Raw genomic sequence first — 20775 nt, 5'->3', positions numbered from 1 at the left:
CTTCAGGGGTGATGTGGGCAGACCCAGGTGGGTGTCTGGACACACAGTGGGTTGCACACAGAAGAGGACACTGAGTTTAGGACACCCAAATCTTTCATAAGGGATGGCATAAAAGCTTACTTAGACAAATGTACCATACTAATATAGAATGATAACAGTGCAAACTGAGTGTTCCTGGAAACTCTGCTGTCTTCACAACATTTCTATAAATCTGAAACTATTCTAAAATAAATATTTGGGTTTTTAAAAAGATTTTTTTATTAACTTTTTTGACAGAGAGAGAGAGAGAGAGAGAGAGACAGCAGGAAAGGGAATACAAGTAGGGGGAGTGGGAGAGGGAGAAGCAGGTTTCCCACTGAGTAGGGAGCCTAATGCAGGGCTCTGCCCCAGGACCCCAGGATCATGACCTGAGTCAAAAGCAGATGCTTAACAACTGAGTTATCCAGGCACCCCAAATATGTATTTTTAAAGTTGCTTACCAAGGGGCTTCTGGATGGCTCAGTTGGTTAAGTGCCCAACTCTTGGTTTCAGCTCAGGTCATGATCTCAGGGTTAGGAGATCAAGCCCTGTGCGGGGCTCTGCACTCAGCATGGAGTCTGCTTGAGATTCTCTCTCCCTCTTCCTCCTCCTCTGCTCCTCCCCTTGCTCGCATGTGCTCTTTCTCTCTCAAATTAACAAATAAATAAAATCTTTTAAAAATGCTTTAAATATCTTCCTCCCTTCCATAGTTTGTATTTTGCTTTCTTTTTTTTTTTTTTTAAGATTTTATTTATTTATTTGACAGAGAGCATGACAGATCACAAGTAGGCAGACAGGCAGGCAGAGAGATTGGGAGAAGTAGGCCACCTGCCAAGCAGAGAGCCCATCTTGGGGCTTGATCCCATGACCCTGAGATCATGACCTGAGCCGAAGGCAGAGGCTTAACTCACTAAGTCACCCAGGGGCCCCTGTAGTTTTTTTTTTTCTTGAGAGTGTCTTTTGAAAGAGTAAAGGTTTTAATTTTGAAAAAAAAAAAAAAAAAAAAAGCTTACCAGAACTTTGCTCTAGAGGGAGATGATATCTCTATCTCCCAATACTGTTTGTTACACAAACATCCTTAATAGGAGAGTCCAAGCGGGATGGTTGCCATGGGGGTCAGAATCTGCTAAAAAGTGTGTAACAGCTTACCTGCTGAATCAACTGGACCTGAAAATGGAGGGACAAAAAAAAGGAGAGTCCAGAACTACAGTAGAAATGCAAGAAACCCATGAAAAACATTATCTCCCAGTGATATCTACCCCTCCTTTCTACACCGTCTTGATTTCTTGTAACTGTTTTTCATAAATATGTCTGCCATTCCCTTGGCCACTCTGATCACCTAACTGACAGGGGCTGGGGTCAAATATGTTCAATATGTCTCATATAGCATCTTATTAAAGCCACTGTGAACAGCAATCCCAATGAAAGGAGACAGCCATCCTACAGCAATGGCCTCAGTCATTATCCCAGGATCTTAGAATCAACCCCCCGAAAGATCACATAAACACCAGGGTCTAACTTAAGAGAAGTCCAAAGACTCTCCCAAGTTTATCCACTGGTCTTTTCCCTTTACCCAAGGCATTATTGTAGGTACAATAAGCTGTATTAACAACTGTATAGACTCTGCCTTGGTCCACAAGGAAGAAGTTTCAAGCAATTCCCCCATCAATAATATCCCTGGCCAGTTAGTTGAGGCTAAGGTCTGGGGTATTACCTGCTCAGGAGCTGGGTTTTTCTCCTTCCTGCATCACAAAATCAGTGTGTCCCTTTCCAGCTGCTACCCCTTCAACTTTTCCCCAGTCATTCCCTCTCTCACCCAGACCTTTCATCTGCAAGAACCACGCAAGAAGGACAAGACATTTTTATAAACTTATAGTGATTTATTATGCCCCCACTCTAGGGAGACTTGGTGAGTGGTGTACTCAACCTAGCGGTCATTATCCTTATGATCTCTGTAACTGTTCTTTTATTGGTGGTGGTGGGGGTGAACTTCTGCTCACCCAGGACAAGTATGAGGACTAGCCATTATAAAAGGCTAGTCGTTTTATTATAAAAGGACCTGAGGCTGAGTGCCAGAATGGTGAGGAAGGGCCTCTGCCTGGAGAAGAGCTAGCAGCATAGCAACCATAGCCCTATCTGGAGTTTTTGAGGAATTAGATTTAACAATAGGGGGCAACTAAAGAAAACATGTTTATAATTATTATCAGTTGTATTTTGCGTGTTTTTTCCTTCTTTTCTTTGACAGATTGGCTCCTTATAACTACTGAATGCTAACTTCTTGTGCTATTACTTTTAGACTATTGGTGTAAGTAAGATGAAAATTGAACAGGTTTAGTCTGTAGCTAGCCACTTTTTTTTTTCTTAGATTTTACTTATTTATTTGACAGACAGAGATCACGAGTAGGCAGAGAGCAGTCAGAGAGAGAGGGGGAAGCAGGCTCCCCACCAAGCAGAGAGCCTGATGTGGGGCTTGATCCCAGGACCCTGGGATCATGACCCAAGCCGAAGGCAGAGGCTTTAACCCACTGAGCCACCCAGGCACCCCTGTAGCCAGCCACTTCTTAGTACAGAACAGTAGTTGTTCAAAACTTTCCTTATATGTTATTTAAAGCCAGAATGAGCAAATTAGGTATTAATAATAAAGTGAACAAAATCTTGAAATATAGGTGAAAGGGCAGAACTCCTTTTAAGAAAAAACACATTTTTATCTTTCGACTTCTATGAATATAATTTGCTGCTCCCAAGAAGGTTTCATAACATTTCCAAGGAGATAATGACAAAGATGATAATTTCTATTAGTTCAGGGACCAGTAACACAGGGAACAGAAGAAAGGAACTGACAGATTTAATTACTCAGTGACCTCTTCCCTGCCCCTCTGTTATTAAATGTTTGAAAATCCAACCTTTCCTTTAATTGTAGAATCTATTTAATCATCTATTGGATGCTTACTGTGTACACTGCACATTCAAGATTGAGTAAAAGGTGGTCTTGGTAAAACTGAAAATTGTAATGCAAGTGAAATAACCAAATTTCATAAGAATGCCATGAGAATTCAGAGTGTAAAAGATATACAACTAAGAGACAATGCAAGAAGCTTTATGTTGCAGAGGTTAAGAGCATGGACTCATAGGCCAGACAGCTTAGGTTCAGAACTCAGATCTGCTCCTTACTAATTAGTAAAATTACATTATCACCTCATGCCTCAGTTTCCTCATATGTAAAAAGGGGTTAATAATAATATTTGCATCAAAGGGTTGTTTTGAGGTTTAAATGAATTAATCTATGCAAAGCACACAGAACAGTGCTGGGCACAAAACTAAGCACTTTAGAAGTCCAGCTCTAATTGCTGTTGTTATAGGTATGATTTGGGGACTCAGAAAAAACTTTATGAATGAGGAAGTATTACAGGTGATCCTGGTTAATAGCAGGGAAGGAATGGAGATAATGTCAGACATCCTTCAGCTGACAGCCCAGCTGAGGCACCAGGAGAATGGATGTCCTAGACTCTTGCTCTGGGAATGATCAGACACAGACACTCCCCACTTGCTATTCTGAATCTACGCCAAAGGTTGCGTATGTGCACGCATCTGAATTGAAATATTCTTGAAGGATGTACCAAATTGATTTTCCCTGCTTTGTGGAATGATGGGTGATGTTCATCTTCTTCTTTTTGCTTATCTATACTTTCTAATTATGAAAAATAATTAAGATCTTATAATAGGAATAAACGTAATCTATTTTTAGAAAGCCATTATTCATTAAATAGTTGGCATTTATTGATTAAAAAAAACCTTTCTGTTTCTATTCTTCTCAAGCACAGGGCATGGTATATAGAAATTTGTCGCTGTGATGAGTCCAGAATTCACTATGAGGCTGGCATATGGGAACCAATTTCTTAGCGGGTGAGTGAGCCTGGTTGATAACCCAAAGTAGCAATGTGACTATAATTTATTAGATGATTCCATTTGATTCTCTTTTTTTATTTTTATTTGTATTTTATTATTATTTTTTTAAAGATTTTATTTATTTGTCAGAGAGAGAGAGGGAGCGAGAGTGAGCACAGGCAGACAGAATGGCAGGCAGAGGCAGAGGGAGAAGCATGAGCAAGCAAGGCTCCTTGCTGTGGGACGCTGGGATCATGACCTGAGCCAAAGGCAGCTGCTTAACCAACTGAGCCACCCAGGCGTCCCTGATTCTCTTTTTTTAAAGATTTTATTTATTTATTTGACAGACAGAGATCACAAGTACGCAGAGAGGCAGGCAGAGAGAGAGACGGGGAAGCAGGCTCCCCGCTGAGCAGAGAGCCTGAGAACCTGAGATCATGATCCGAGCTGAAGGCAGAGGCCTTAACCCACTGAGCCACCCAGGCACCCCAGATTCTTATGACAAAAGCAGAGGTAGATATTAAAGTCGTAAAAAACTGAGAGTACTATGTATCAAAAAGACAAAAACAAAAAGACAAAAAACCGAGAGTATTATGTATCATGTTGGTAATCAAGAATTTGGGAATCTCATGGGATGCCTGGCTGGCTTAGTCAGTAGAACATGTGACTCTCAATCTCAGGGTCATGTGTATGAGCCCTCCATTGGGCATAGAGATTACTTAAAAAAATAAAAGTTAAAAAAAACTTTGGGGGGTGCATTCGGTTAAGCGTCCAACTCTTGGTTTTGGCTCAGATTGTGATCTCAGGGTCATGGGATTGAGTATGGTGTGAGCCTCGGCACTCAGCACGGAGTCTGCTAAAATTTCTCTCTCCCTCTCTCTTTGCCCCTCCCCCCATGCCCTCTATCTTTCTCTCTCTAACATCAGTCAATCAATCAATCAATCTTTAAGAAAAAAAGCCTTTGGAATCTGAGAATATCATGGGTCTAGTACCAGTGTTCTCACTCCTTAGCACTATTGACACTTTGGATTAGATAATTCTTTGCTGTGGGGCTTGTTCTGTACACTGTAGGATGTTTAGCAACATTCCTAGTTTCTAAATACCTGTAATATCCCTTTCCTCACAGGTTGTGACAAGCAAAAATGTCTCCAGATATGGCCAAATATCCTCTGATTGAGAACCACTGGTTTAGTGTCTTCTATTCATTAATTATGAATATTAAACTTGAAACATTCAAAATGTAAACCTCAAACCATGTTCAACACTTCACCTTCATAGGGGACTTAGGTCTTCGACTAAGTCTTCAATTGATGTTGTTGTTGGTGAAAATAAGACTTTATGATATAATGTACATATTTTGCATAAATATTTTACTATCTTGTGAACTACTTCCAACCTAATGTAGAGCAAATAAATGAACATTTTTAAACTTTCACCTTCAAATTAGGTCAAATTACTGACTGTAAAAGTTGTACCAGTTTACATTTCCGCTAGCAGTATGAGTCTATCTCACAGCGTTTTCAGCAGCATTGGCTATTATGTATATATTTCTATCTTTGCTAATAAAGGTTCTCCTTTATAAATATTTTTGTAGATACTTATATTGTCATATATATATATATTAAAGACATTTATTGAGAGAGAAAGTGCATGAGCACATGAGTGCGTAGAAGGGAAGGGCATAAGGAGAGGGAGAGAGAAACTCTAAGTAGACTCCATGCTGAGCTCAGAGCTCCACATAGGGCTCAATCTCAGGAGATGGAGATCATGACCTGAGCTGAAACCAGGAGTTGGGCACTCAACCAACTGCACCCAGGCACCCTTGTCTTATATATATATTTGAACCCTAGTAAGTGTGAATATTTTCCTATATGTTTTAGCCAGTGGTTTCTTCTTTTCCTAATTGTTTGTGTCTTTCTTCGTTTGTGTTTTGGGATCTTACTGATTGTTGTTTTTCATTTGTTTGAGCTCTTTATGTAATGTAACTTGATGGCAGAAATTTCGACAAAGTAAAAGCTTATATGAAGCATTTGAACTTAGACTTTATCAAAAATTGGGGCAGATGGCAGAAGATTTACATGCCAGCAATCTCAAATGGTGTTCTCAGCAATCCTGTTTTTGGAAGCCCTTTACCATGTTGCTTCCTTTCTCTTCTCTCTTCCCTTCACTTCCCTATGCTTTCCTCCCACCTCTTCACTCCAATTCTGTTTCTTTCCAATCCGGAAACTAGTTTAGTTATGTCTTGGTTTGTCTCCATTTACCCAAGCTCTGTTTATCTTCCATTTTGCTGGTTTATCAAAGTGTTTTCCTAAGCAAGAACATCTCCTTTCCCAGGAGAATACCAGTACCAACTTTCAAGATATTTTTAATATTATAGGAGGGCGAAGTGATTTTGATTTCTATTGTGCTGTTAGTTTCAAATACTTTCCCCACTTTGTTTAATAAAAACACTTATCTTTTTCCCTTGAAGAAATTGTGAGGAAAAATAGATGTTCTTTATGTAGTTTTTTGGAGACTTTAAGCTTAAAAGGTACTTCCCGGTGGGGAGTATATGGATAGTTGGAAATGGAGTGAAAAGTATGGCATGTCTGCTATACACACAACAAACTTAGCATGCTCCTATGTACCGTATAGAAAAGTGAGCTTCTTCTCTTTCTGTAAAACACATTCTCTTGCTATTAGAAGCCATTAGAAAGCAATCATACCCTGCTTATATTAAATATGCTTGCTAATTTTGGAATGGGATATGCTAGATCTAGTAATAGTTAGAGCTGACCATATTACACTGTCTCTTAAGCATAGCATGGTATTTAAAACACTGGAAAGTGTCAGGAGGTCAGAAGTGGATGCACGTGAATTTAAAATTTAAAAAACTGAGATGCGAATTCTGCTTCAGGGCCACAAACAAACAAAAAACCCCAAAAGATTTCAAATGCAGACCCTAAAATTGCACTATCTAAAGCAGTTACTACTAACCTTCCGTGTGTAATTAAATTTCATTAAAGTGAAATAAAATTTAAAATTCAGTTTTGGTCACACTAACCACATTTCAAGGGCTCAGTAGCCACGTAAGGATACCACCATATCCATAGCACAGAATAACACTTCTATCATGGACGAAAATTTTATTGGACAGTACAGTACCAACAAAATACTGCCTTTAGGCCCATTTTTGTGATCACAGATAAAGCTTTTGGAATTCCTGACAAGTTTCCAAAGCTGTGTTATAGAACTGGTTGTCAGAATTGCTTGAACTTCATTCAGAATTGGTTAAAAAAAAAAAAAAAAAAGCAAGCAAGCAAAAAAAAAAAAATCAGGTTGTGGATAGTCTTGTTTGCTGTTACTTTGTACAATTTAATACTGAGGTTTTAAGAAATTTTGGGGTGAATTTCTACAGGGACACAGGAGCAGGAAAGGTATGAGATAGCTCAGAAAACCTGGGTCCCGTAATGTACAGTAATCCTGGTGATCATTTACTGGGTGTTTTCTGTGTGCCAGCTACGGTGGTAAATGCATACTTCTTCAATCCTCAGAATACCTCTAAAAGGTGTGTATCATTACCACCATTTCACAGGGGAAGAAACTGAACTTTAGAGGCCTGAGGTCACACAGATAGTAGTAGAACGAGGATCAACAAGGAGGCATGTTTATGCTTTTGTGCTAAACAGCTCTGTGACCTCTGGTTCTTCACTTTCCTCATCTGTAAATCTAAAAGGACTAAATTAGAAAATTCCAAAGTTCCCCACCATTTCTAAAACTGTGTTCTAAATTAGAATAATACCCCCTTATTTTCCCAAGCCAATGAAATATGCAGGGTTCAGAAGAGCGGCTTGCTACCTCCTTCTCCCAAAGAACATGTTTTTCCCCCGTCCATACCCTTGTTCTGAAACCTTTTTTGGTTTCTCATTATGTAATATGGTTTCAACTATTATGATGGTCATCACGCGCCACACACACTCCTGAAGTAGATAACGTGCCCTCTCATGGCAAGGAGTGATTCGCTCTGGTAGATAAATCCTAAAAAAAATTAGCGGAATGCCTAGTGCACAGTATGTTCCACGAACATTTACGGAATTAACTGGAATGGACTGGAAGGAAAATGTGAATCAGCTAAAGTAAACTGTGAAGGGTACTACTCCGAAAACAGGACTGCCTGGAGAAAACCCCGAGTGGAGCAGCCTGTGTAGGGGGCTGGAGACAAAGTCTGACCCACAGAAACCCGAAAAAGTGGGATAACGTTAGGGATGGTGGCGATGACGTCCACAAGAGGCGGACCTGACGGCGTCAGGACACTAGCAGAGGCGGCAAAGCGCACCCATCCCGGAACCACCTCCGCCAACTTTCCCGGGTCTCCCGGGCTCCCGGGAGGACCTCCCGGCCCCGCCCCTCCGGGGAGGTCGCCGCTGCGACGGCAGCTGCGGCTGCGCAGTGGCGCGCGCGTAGGCGAAGCGGCGCGCGCTGCGGTCAGCTGACTGCTCCGGCTGGCACGTGACTTGCTCCGTAGGCGCTGGGGTCGGGAAAGCCGGGAGGCCGGAGCTTAGGTCCGGCAGGGATGGAGCGCTGAGCCGTTAACGTCTGCAAGGCTGACCGCCTCCGTACCTGTTAGTGCAGCCACTTCGTCGTTTGACACCTTCCTGGGTCAGTGAGCGATGGTTACCCCGGATGGCCAGGCCGAACCTTGCGCTGCGGTCGCCGTCTGGGAGGGATGGGGGTGGGTGCAGGGGCAGAGGCTGTGGCGTTGGAGCTGGCTGCATCGTTGTGTGGGGTTTCTCGGCGTTGGTTCGTTGAAACCTTGGCCGTGGGTTCTGTTTCTAAGGAAGAGGAAGAAGGGAAAAAGAAATGGCCCTAGGGGGTACTGAATAGCCGAGACAGGAAGGAGAAACACTGCGGGTCTGGGACATTTCTCCTTGGAAGGGGTGAGGGGAGCGAATCCACGCCCCTTGATTTAGAGGGATGAAAAGCGACAGAGTGGCCCAGATGAGGATCTGGGGTTGTGTGTGTGAGGTCACAGCGAGCTCAAGAGTCTTCACTGGGCATACGCGCTTGTGAGTAGGGAGATGGCAGTTTAAAGGGCCTAGCAACCCTTCACTACAGGCAGGGGACTCTCCCAGAGGATGCAGGGCCTTTGTAGGCAGGGGTAAGAATAAGAATCCAGAGAACTCAAACTGTTTTTATTAGATGGAGGAAAGATAGGCAAGAAACCCCTGGAAAGGAACTTGAGGGGGGAATCACGTAAAGCAAATTGAATCACCTGAGAAACGGGTAAAGAGAAGCAGATACTCTTTTTCAGAGGAAAATTCTGGTATGATAGGGAAAAATCAAATGTTTCAGCGAGAACTCAGTACTTAGCACTACTCTGGGAGTGCAGGAACGGGGCTGTAAACAGTCCAGCCTTAGGAGTTCGAACCGATGTTGGGGAGATAAGTCACACACACATGACACATTGAAGTACAATGAGGCTGTATGTAATTATCAAAAAAATTGCTAAGTGCTTTGGAATTGTGGAGCAGGGACAGAAGTATGAACTGACACTATCAGGAAATATCCTGGAGGAAAGGCAACGGGGGTTGGATCTCTGCAAGCCAGTGGGATTTGAACAGGTGGAGAGAAATGAGAACTCTCTAGGCAGGAAAGCCGTCTAGGCAGGGTTTGAACGCCTGAAGATGCAATGAAAGAGTGGTTCTAGGGGAGTCCAGGTTTGTGGTGATTTTGAATTTCAGAGAAGTGAGAAATAAAGTGGGGTCAGATACTGAAGACTTTTTAATATTTACTCATTCATTCTACTGATATATATTGAGATATATACCAAGTACTATGCTGGTAGGAAGGTTTAGAAGGTTTAGAAAACACTCATAGAGTTTCCAGTCGAGTGGAGAAGATGGGTCTTAATAATTATGCAAGTGTGAAATGTGTTTGGGAGGAATAACAGTGGTGTGAAAGAGTTTGTAAGGGACATGGCCTTTAGGGGAAGTTCATAGGAGGCTTTTTGGAGCATATGACTTTCAAACTGACATCTGAAAAGAGGCTAAAAAGGGTGTGAAAGTGTGAGTAAAAAACGTTCAAAACAGAAGGAACAGCATATGTCAGTACCCTGAGATGTGAAGAAGAATAAAACTTTTGAAAAGTAAGAGGACTAGCAGGGTCGAATCCGGAGAGAAATGCGTGAGAGAGGCAGGTTGGGGAAGGCTGGGATTGGGCCCAGCAGGACTTTTTATCCTAAAAGCAAAGGAAAGCCAGTGAAGATGATAGGCAGTAGAGTGAGTTAGATGTGGTTTTTAAAAATAACATTTAGTGAGAATGTGGAGGTCGCAAAACTGAATGAGGGAAAACCACTTCAGGAGGACATTGTTGTAATTCCAAGAGATGGTAAGGCAAGTTAGTAGTTTCCTCCCATAGGAAATGGAGAGCCACGGAAGGATTTGAAGGTGGAATTTCTCTTTCCACCAAGGAATTAAGGAGAAGGTTTAACCATATTCACTTTTAGAGGAGCTAAGGAGTTGGGAAGGGAAAGAATGATTAGATTCTATTTTGATCCTTCACTGAAGGTAGTTATAACTACCCCCTAAGCAGTCCTGAGGACAGGGGAGGCTGGATCATTTGGGGGTTGACTGAAGGTTCCTTTGCCAAAATCTGTTTTGGCCTTCCAGACTTACCCTTTGGTAATGTTACTCCTCCAGAATACCTGTTATTGAATAGTAGTAACAGGGTAGACTCAGTTACCTTTCATGTTTATTTTGTCCTGACAGGTCTTTGAGAGAGAGTAGATGAAAATGCATTTCATTTTATAGATAGGAACCTTTCCAGACCCTTGGAACTAGAAACAGATTTGTCTCAGTCTGGCAGAACTTTCACAGGGTGCTGACTGCTGGTGTACTTTTCCTGCTGATTACCTACATAATACTTAACCACAGCCGTATCTAGAGAGGGTGAATTTCCTGATTCAGCACATTAGCACTTTTGGTGAACTTTTTCTTGTAGGACACCTTCAGGGGATTTGGCATTGGTGGTCATTGCTTTCAAAACTGCTTTTCTGTAAGCTTGGGTCAAGCTAGTCAATTTACAGTTGCACTGGAGGAGATAAAGAGCTGCAGAGTGGAGCTCACTGTGCTCAGGTTGTCAATCACAGTTCTTTGGCAGCAAGCAAGTCTCGAGTGGTGACGAAGACCGAGCCTTGGGGTTGTGTCTCTGAACTCCTGGATCTTTTTCTCTTTTGGTGTCTCTTGCAGGGACTAGATAAAATCTAAAGAAACAGTAGTCGGGATCTGACAGAAGCAAATGCTGAGAGGTAGGTAGGTAGTGTAATTCTGCTTTTAGAACTGAGCAGGAGATGCTTGTTTTTAATTTTTGGCATATCAGTTTTAGGGAACCTCATTGACATTGGCTTTTACAACCAAAAAGAATTTAGGGCTTCAAAAATACTATTCTGTGATTATTTCCATAACTTGTGAAATAATTCCATTGGCCAAAGAGCAAAACTGGAATGCCAAAATAAACCTTTGCAGAGGGATCTCCTTGTAGTCCACCAGTTCCAAAGCATCTTCCTATTGAATTTGAGTCTGTTTAGGGGTAGCTACAGTTTTGACTTAGTATCTCCTAGTTAAATTTTGTTCTTGTGTATATTTTGATCTGTCTGCAGAAGTAAATCTTTTTCACCCTCTGGATGTGGAATTATATGCTATTTCAGATGTAAACTAATTCATGTTAGATTCCCATTTCAACAACTCTTTTAAGACGTAGTAGAAATAGAAACTATTAATACAGTGACCTTGGAAAGATAGCTCGGGTCAGGACCCATGACATTCTAAAATTTCTTATTGACACGAGTGAGCCTTGGAACAAGAAATTTCAAACTTTGTTCTTGATAATGAAGCACAGTTATTTTCTAGTGGTAATCTACGTCTAATCTTATATCACAGTGTAAATCTGCTGTACACTTTGAGTTCCAAAAGGAGCCAGGTGAGCTGTGGAAGAGAAGTGCTTTGGTTACATCCGTGGGTAAAAGAGCATTAGCTCTTTGTCTAAAATGGGGGTGTGTGTATATTTGAAAATAAAATGCCCGGTAGGTGCAAAAAATGGTGTTTAAAAAAAAAAAACTGGTGTAGTTTTAAAGATATTGGAAGCAAGCTATCAGTGAATAGGAAGTTATTTGTAAATTAAGCTGATTAGCAGGTGGATTAACTTTACCATGAAGGTTTTCTTTATGAACCAGGCTATAGCTTAATATTTCTGTACGGGTGTTACTGGCATTTTGGACAGGATGGTCTGTTGTTTGGTCCCCATCCACTAAATGCAGTTAGTAGCTTCCACGTTGGGACAACCTAAAATGTTCCCATACATTTCTCCTGGAGGAGAGATGTACCATTTGGTTATGAAACACTTGCATGTGGTGCCACCATTTGTTTGTTGGACAGAAATTTGAGTGCTTGTTAAGGGACAGATACTCTGTTAGATGTTGAGGGTATAGAAGTTAAGAATAGTATTTTAATAAACTAGCTGTAAAATATGTATAGTCTCTAGTCATGTGATCTTGGACAGATGATTTCATTAACTGTTCTTCCATCTACAGCTGGGGGTGATAAAAACATCTTTGAAGAAGTTAAATGCAAAATTGCATAGCATATTGACGTGCTTATCACATAGTAACTGATTTAGTAAGTGGTTGTCGCTATCAAACGGAATCTCAAGCTTACTGGAGTGATGAATTGGGAAAAACTAACTTGAAAGTCTGTAACTTGGTGAGTTTCAGGCTACATTGTGTTAGAGATAAAAGCACCTTCTGGTGGAATGTGGTATTGTGGTCCAATCAGTGTTACAAAATACCAGCCCAAAATGAAAGGGAAGTAACACTTTGGGAGCCATGAGTGTAGATTCAGGGATTCCCCTCTCATGGAAGGAATTGTTTGTTCCTTGGGTCATTGCTGAGTTGCCTCTGGCAGAGAGGAAGTCTTTGGGAGCTCAGAAGGTCCTGATGATTACTTTCAGTAATAGGTATACAGTGTCCTCCTGCCATGTCTACCAATTGACCTACCTTTACCAGAAATTGCAAGAAATTTTCCCTAACATGCCCAAACACAATCCACACCCCACCCCCCAACATTTCAGTTTTTATAAGTGATATTTATGTAAAAGTTAAGGCTTGGCTTTTACAAATTTATTTTTAGCCAACTGTGATATAAGAACACAGTAGTTTAGGGGCACCTGGGTGGCTCAGTCAGTTAAGCTTCCAACTCTTGATTTCAGCTCAGGTCGTGATCTGGTAGGTCTTGGGATTGAGTCCTGCTTTGGGTTCTGCTTTCAGCTGGGAGTCAGCTTGAGATTCTCTCCCTCTGCCTGGCTTGCCCCCACCCCCTCCCCACTGCTCCCCTGCTCATGTGCTCCCTTGCTCTTGCTCATGGTATTTGCTCATACCAAAAAAGATGGTAGTTTATAAAATATGTCTGTTAAAGATAAAATTGTCTTCTATCTTTAGTTGTATTTTTGGCATGAAATTCAGGTAATCTGTAATGGGATTATAGAGCAATTTTAAATATTGCAGTTGGAAACAAAAAGAGATTAAGATTTATTTGAAGAAGGTATATGTTCTGACAATTTCTAAGTTTTTTTCTGTATGAATCATGAGACTACTCCTTGAAAGGAAAAATTCCCCTTTTAGTTATTGGAAACTTTTAAACAAGTTTTATTACCAGTAAACCCTTCCCACAATCTCAATTACAATGCTTCTGTTTTGAAGGGTAGAATTTCAACATTTGAAGAGGAAACAGTTGTTCTTACTTTTTATTTTTATGGTGTTAACAGTTTCTGGGGTAGGATGTGGCACTTTTTAAAAAAATGAATGGATGGTGGTAAATCTTTTGCACTGATGAATTCTCTTAAAGGTTGATGTGTCACAGTTGGAAAGCTGTGTGATATTTCGCTGACATCTGAGGTGTATCCTCTTGCACTTGTTGTAAACAATAGGCCACTTAGTAAACTTGGTATTTTCAAGGACTGAAAAGGAGGTTGTTTTGCATGTAAACAGCCTTCAGTCTTAAGTTGTTGAGAAATTTTATTTACTGTGGAAAGTGGTTGCATTTCAGAGACTATTGGTTTGTTGAAAGCATTGAAATCAGTTAAGTATTGGAACACTTCTGGGGTGCTGTACTGTTTTCTCTGGTTGCCACTGTGTTGGGTCAGGGTCACACCTTCAAGAAGACATGACAGCAGGTCTCTCTTTGACCTTATTATCCTAATCCTTTATGTTGTTATGATAGTTACTGCTTTACTGTTTTTTTATATTGACATCAGTTATGGTAGGAAAATAATCTACAGCCTTCAAATTCCCAATAGTGGGTTGGCACAGTAAATAAACTATCTCAGAGCTTTACCCAGGTTTTCCTTTTTCTTTTTCTTTTGTGTTTCTCTTTTGCTCCAATGTATTTTTCTTTTTTTAAGATTTTATTGATTATTAGAGAAAAAGTGTGGATGTACACAAGCAGCGGGGCAGGGTTGGGGGAGAGGGAGAGAATCGCAATCAGGCTTTGCCCTGAGCGTGGAGCCTGACTCGGAGCCTGACTCGGGGCTTGATCTACGTGCCCCGAGCTCATGACCTGAGCTGAGATCAAGAGTTAGATACTTAATAGACTGAGCCACTCAGGCACCCTTCCAATGTATCCTGCCTGATTTTTCTTTTTTGTCTTGTCACTTGAGTTTTCCTCCTACCTCTAATGGCTCACACAGACATATCTGCTCATATAGACCTGTGTGTACATGATTGTAAGTTCCTTCAAGAGAGGCAGTGCATTTCATTTGTTTTGCTTCTTAGATCCTATCACAGTTCTGAAAACTTAAGCACCCACAACATTTGGTGACATGAATGATATGACCCTGAAAACAGTTACACTCAACAAGAGATGTGAGACAAAACACCAAATAGGTGTCTGCTTTATTTAATGTGGTTAATTACATGGGTTTAAATGGGTTGGAGGGACCATACTGAGGGGAATATACTAGTTTGGGATTATAATAGTGGATTTAGTACATGGTTAGGCTTAGTTGGGAAAATCTTTTTGTTAAGGGAAGTTTGAGTTGGTTTAGACAAGAAGAGAAGTTTTGTGCAAAATGGACTGTCTGAGCAGAGGCAAGGAGGAAGAGAACTAAAGGCAGGCAGGCCTGAGGTCAAGGTTGTTAGAGGTCAGGAAGATTGTGAAGGTAAGGCAGAAAAACTAAGACAAATACACTAGTCGTGATGACAGTGAGGACAGGCAGATTTGAGTCTTACTTCCAAGAAAAACAAACTAGGAGTGTACATTTATGTGAGTTGTTAAGCCTATTACCAATATTTTTAGAGCTGCAAAAAGTTTTCAAGGGGATGTTTTGGCAATGAATCAGAACTCTGTACACTGTGGTCACAAAGCCACCTGCTATGTTTATGTAGGGTATTTAAAATCCTCTGTGTTCTGTCCTTCAAAAATTAAATAAGAATTTGCGTTTCTTGAGCACAGCAAGAGTTCACTCAGATTTTGTTTTGTTCTGTACCTGATTCCATATTTCATACTGCTTTTCACATTTTAAGTTTATAACCTGCCATAGAAAGCATTCGAAAAAGTGGGTTAATGTATGTTTCTCAGTACCACAGAGCAAAAATCATTTCTGTACTATAGAACTAGCATTAATATTGGCAAATTATGTCTTTGTAATGCTTTAAAATGAATTTATATTTTATCCGTCATGTAACCATGCTATATATTTCTAAATTAATAACACGTAGGAATGTGTGGGGCATTTATTCAAGCTCTATCTGTTCTTTTTTTTTTTTAAATAAAAGTGAACAATTGTCCCCTTATTACCAAAGAAATACATTTTTGTTGTGCTCACAGTATTACTACAGTCAAGCCCTGCTTTGAAGCCTACTTTACAAGAAAAAATGGAACTTAAAAAGCTGAAAAATACACCTAAAGTGAAAAATTCACTTTGTGAGACCAATAGCAGAATACTGTAAAGACGAATTCAGCAATCTAGAGGAGGGAGCCAGAAGGTACCCAAACTGAAGCCTAGAAAAGCAACTGAAAAAAAGGATAGAAGTTTTTTGACCTGTGCGACAGTATTGGGTAGTTTTACATGTGAATTTTGTCTCAAAAGAAGGGAAAGAGAAGCTAAAAAATAACCTGAAAATGATAATGGATGAAATTTTTTCAAATTTGATGAAAACTAAACATAGATTCAAGAAACTCAGTGTGGTTCAAGCTGTAGAGTAGGCAAATTTTTCTTAAACCACAGCATTTTTATAAAAGAAGAAATTGGTAAATTAGCAGAATTGAGCTTCACAGCAGTAAATGTTGGTGAGCCCGTGTAACAGCTGGAACTTGCATACTTTGTTAACGTATCTACTTTGGAAAACAGTTTGGCAGCTTCTTATGAAGTTAAATATATGCTAATTATTCAACTCAGGAATTCCATTTCTTGATGTTTATCCAAGAAAAGTGAAAATCCATTTTCAAAGGAAGCTTTGTAATGCAATGTTCATAGCACCTCTATTGTGAAAGGCCCCAAACCAGAGACAGTCCAAGGGTCCATCACGAGACAAATAAATAAGCAAACTGTAGTACATTCATGTTATGAAGTATAAGCAATGAAACGGTGTACTTCTACTCATCGTATAACATGGATTAACGTCAAAGATTTATGAGCAAAAGGAGTCAGATGCAAAGAATATATATTTTCTATTTGCAACGGTTTCTAGACAGTCAAAACTGTAGCATGACAGCAGATCACCATCTGTCCAGGCTGGCAGTGCAATAGGAATTGACTGGGACTGGGTGTAAGGAAAGGCTTTGGGATCACAGAAATGTTTTTCATCATGGTTGCAGTGGTGGCTACACAAGCATGTACGTTTGTCAGCTCATTAAACAGTACCTTTGTGATGAGTGCATTTTATTGTATATGAAGTATATTTCAATAAAGTTGATTTTTAAAAATACCAGAGAAGTGAAGGGAGTTAACCAGTGACAAACCAGGTACTTGAACTGTGTTATCTCATTTAATCCACATAGTGATTTATTCATTCAAGAATATTCAGGGGCTCCTACATGGCTCAGTCATTTAAGCATCTGACTTTGGCTCTGGTCATGGTCTCAGGGCTCGAGATCAAGCCCTGTGTAGGTCTCCCTGCTTTTCGGGGTGTCTGCTTGTCCCTCTCTCTCTGCCCCTCCCCCCACTCATGAGTGCATGTGTGCACACTTTCTCTCTCAGAAAAATAAAATCTTTAAAAAAAGAGAGTATTTGCCAGATACTTTTTGAGGTTCTACATACTGACCTCTGTGCTAGGTACGGAGGATACTGAGTTGTGAGCAAAAACTACCACCTACCCGAAGGGGCAATTTATTTGGAAGAAAGATATTAATAAAAAGTGTTCCTCAGGGAAATACTAAAAAGAAGGTGCTATGAAAACATAAAATACATTTCATTCTTAGCATTTAATGATATGATACCATCTTAGCAAATCACGATACATATTATATGATTTATCTCCTAATGTATAAGGCACTTTCTGTGCCTTTGTTTCTTCATTTTTAACTACTACCTGTCTGATAAGCTTGTTTGAAATGAGTTCATATGTATGGAGGATTTTGACTAGTGCTAGTAAATAGGAAGTGGGCAATAGGTATTGGCTGTTACCTTGATGACATTTGATAATTCTAATTGTCCAGTGTTGCAGGGGTACACCTGACTGACTCAGGGAACACTGGATTAGGACATGGTTTGGGGGAAAAGATTATGAGTTTTGACTAGAAATGTTGGGTTTTAGGTGCTTTTGAGACATCCAAGTGGAGACATTTTGTACTTAGTTGAGGAGGCTTGTTGGGTATAACTCTCGAGGCAATGGAGGGCCTGGCTGGAGATAAAAATTTGGGGAGAATGTTTCGCATCTAGCCTAGAATTCCCTTGAGTATAGGTAACATCTTTAAGAGAAAAATATACACACATTTAAAAAACTTTTTTTTTTTTTTTAAAGATTAGGAAACATTATTTTCAAGAGAGAACATGCGAGCAGAATTTGGGGTAGAGAAAGAAAAGTGGACTCCCAGCTGAGCGTGGAGCCCATTGCAGGGCTTGATCCCACGACACTGAGATCATGACCTGAGCTGAAATCAAGAGTCAGACGCTTAACTGACTGAGCCACCCAGGCACCCTGTATACACACATTTATACCTACATAGAGCAGAAGGACTTAGACCTAGATCTTAGTCTTGAGGAGCTCAATATTTGATTGGAGAGCCTTTTAATTTTCTCTTTTGTTTAACATACAGTTTGTATATATGCCTGACTTCCAGTATATTCAGTGACATAAAGGGAAATTATTAGGATTGAAAACAGAAGTCATTTGGAGCATACAGAGGAGGTGGAAGTGTCTAGGTTGTGATGAGAAGATAACCAGTGGACACCCAGTTTTGACTGTTTCCATGCAGCTGAGATAAAAGGGGAAAGGTGTTTAGCAATATGGATTTCATTTGCTGATCTAAAAAGCATGTATGTATATTTGTCTGCAAAGATAAATTTTATTTGGAACTAAGCCTAAAGTTTCTTAAATTTCAAGTTTTTTTTTTTTTTTTTTTTTTTTTTAGATTAAGTAAACTCTACACTCAGCTTGGGACTTGAACTCAGTGACCCCAAGATGTAGTGTCACATCTCTACCAAGTGAACCAGCCAGGTGCCCCTCAAGTAGAAATTTTTTTAAAGATTTTATTTATTTATTTGATATATAGAGAGAGATCACAAGTAAGCAGAGAAGCAGGCAGAGAGAGAGGGAGAAGTAGGCTCCCTGCTGAGCAGAGAGCCTGATGCAGGGCTCGATCCCAGGACTGCAAGATCATGACCTGAGCCGAAGGCAGAGGCTTAACCCACTGAACCATCCAGGCATGCAAGGAGAAATTTTTTATGTGACTTGTGTCCACAGGATAACAGTGGACATTGATCAGAAACAGAGAAAAGAGGATTTTGCAAGAGACTTACTGATGCTGTTTTCATGGGCATTTCTTATATTCATCATTTTGTTGACTCCTTCCAGCAGCTGTGTGAAGAGATTTGTAGTATTCCACAGATGAGGAAACTAATGAGAATGGATAAAGTTAAGATTGTAACTATTATGGACTTCAGAGTTTGTGACTTTTTCTTTCTGAAATCCAGGTCTCTTTTTAAATTTAATTTAAATTCTATCTCTAGGTCTTTTGAATATTTTATTTTATTTTATTTTATTTTACTTTCCTTTTCTGTTTGGAGATATTGTTTCTTCGAGCAGCTAGGATAGTTTGGGATGCTAGGTGTTGCTGTTTTTGAAATTGTGATGATCCTGCTGAAACAAAAAGGGAAAGGAAGCTCAAATCAGGTCCCTTTATCTAGCAGAATTCCTTGGACCTACAGGCTGCTGGGAGCCTGGAAGGAAACAGGACGAAGGGGTTTAAGGTTACAAGTGGATCTCTCCAAATAGGAGAGCTCAGTTGGGTCTGAGTGCAGAACATTTTCTTCTAGCATGACACAATAGAAAGAACATAGACTTTACAGTCAAACATAGTGAGATTTGAACCCCATTTGCCACTTGTGTAACCTTGGTAAATTAGTAACCTCTCCAAGTATTATTGCCTAGCTCGTAGGGCTGTCTTGAAAATTAAACGAGATAGTATAGGAGATGTGTATAACAGTACCAAACAGAGAACACCTCTTCCTCCCCATTGCCAGAAAGACCCCAGAGAGGGCTCTAGTTGAAAAATGGAATTAGAGGGCGCCTGGGTGGCTTAGTGGGTTAAGCCTCTGCCTTCGACTCCGGTCATGATCTCAGGGTCCTGGGATCGAGCCCCGCATCGGGCTCTCTGCCTGCTCCCTCCTCTTTCTCTGCCTGCCTCTCTGCCTACTTGTGATCTCTCTTTCTCTGTCAAATAAATAAATAAAAAATAAAAAAAAAAAAAGAAAAATGGAATTAGAATACTTTCTGTAAGTTCCCTAGACATTTTGTTAACGTGTTTTTTTTCTTTCTTTTTTTCTTTAGTAATCTCAGTTGGGGCTCAAACTCAGGTACCCCTTTCCTAGACAATACTGGACTCTACTTTGGCTTAGAATTATCATGACATTATTTCATTTGATCCTGATAAAAGCTCAGTGAAATAGGGCAGGACAGGTATTTATAAATAAATGGGGTTCTTTTTTTTTTTTTTCCTTGAAATACTTGGAAACCTATTGGATGAAAGAGATTTTCTAGTACTCTAAATGGTATGATAGTGACATCTACTGTAATAGCTCATATTATTACAGTCTTTGAAGAAGCTGCAGTTTGGATAATTTTAAAATCTCAAGAAGAATTTAATCACCTGCATTTCGAGGGGAGAGGACGTATAAAATGTCATCAGATATAATTTAACTGAATCATTTGTATAAATAATTACAATAAAACCTCAGATTTCCAAAAATTACTGTTATGGAGAAGATCTGAATTATTAAAAGAGGTTGAAAGATGTTATTGGATTTTCTAATCAATCAAGAATTTTAAAATTCAAGGTAGTCCTGTAATTGGTGTTTGGGCTAAAAAAGCTAGATTTGATCAGTGTGAGAATATTAGATGGAGGAGATAGGGAAAAGCCAATGCTGAAGTGGCCAAAGACAAGTGAAAAGATAGCAAGGTTTGGAGCAGCTTAAGTGAGGTGACCCAGGATTTTAGGCAGTAGAGGACAGGATTAGGCAATGACAGGAAAGCAGGAGATTGACCCACAACATTTCATCAGGAATTTAATTTAAAAAGCAACTTAACTGAAATGGGTCCTGTAGTTAATATAGGTGTAGCCCAAGCTCTTACCTTACAATCTTATGTGATTAGAGTTGGTGAATATGTCGACCCTAAAATATTTT

The 20775-nt window shown here is 40.0% G+C and overlaps 1 protein-coding gene across 2 annotated transcripts in view; it reads left to right on the top strand.

Moving 5' to 3' along the window:
* The first annotated feature begins 8333 nt into the window (after positions 1-8333).
* The window catches only part of ATP6V1C1 (ATPase H+ transporting V1 subunit C1), a 43468-nt gene continuing 31026 nt past the window's right edge, over positions 8334-20775 (top strand). For both annotated transcript variants that reach the window (XM_082719336.1, XM_082719337.1), the window contains exon 1: positions 8334-8541. The gene's annotated coding sequence lies outside the window, so the exon portion shown is untranslated. The remainder of the gene's footprint in view (positions 8542-20775) is intronic.

Source organism: Mustela nivalis, assembly GCF_964662115.1.
Source record: "Mustela nivalis genome assembly, chromosome: 2".
NCBI classification, from domain to species: Eukaryota; Metazoa; Chordata; class Mammalia; order Carnivora; family Mustelidae; genus Mustela; species Mustela nivalis.
This window is presented reverse-complemented; position numbering and strand designations above follow the sequence as displayed.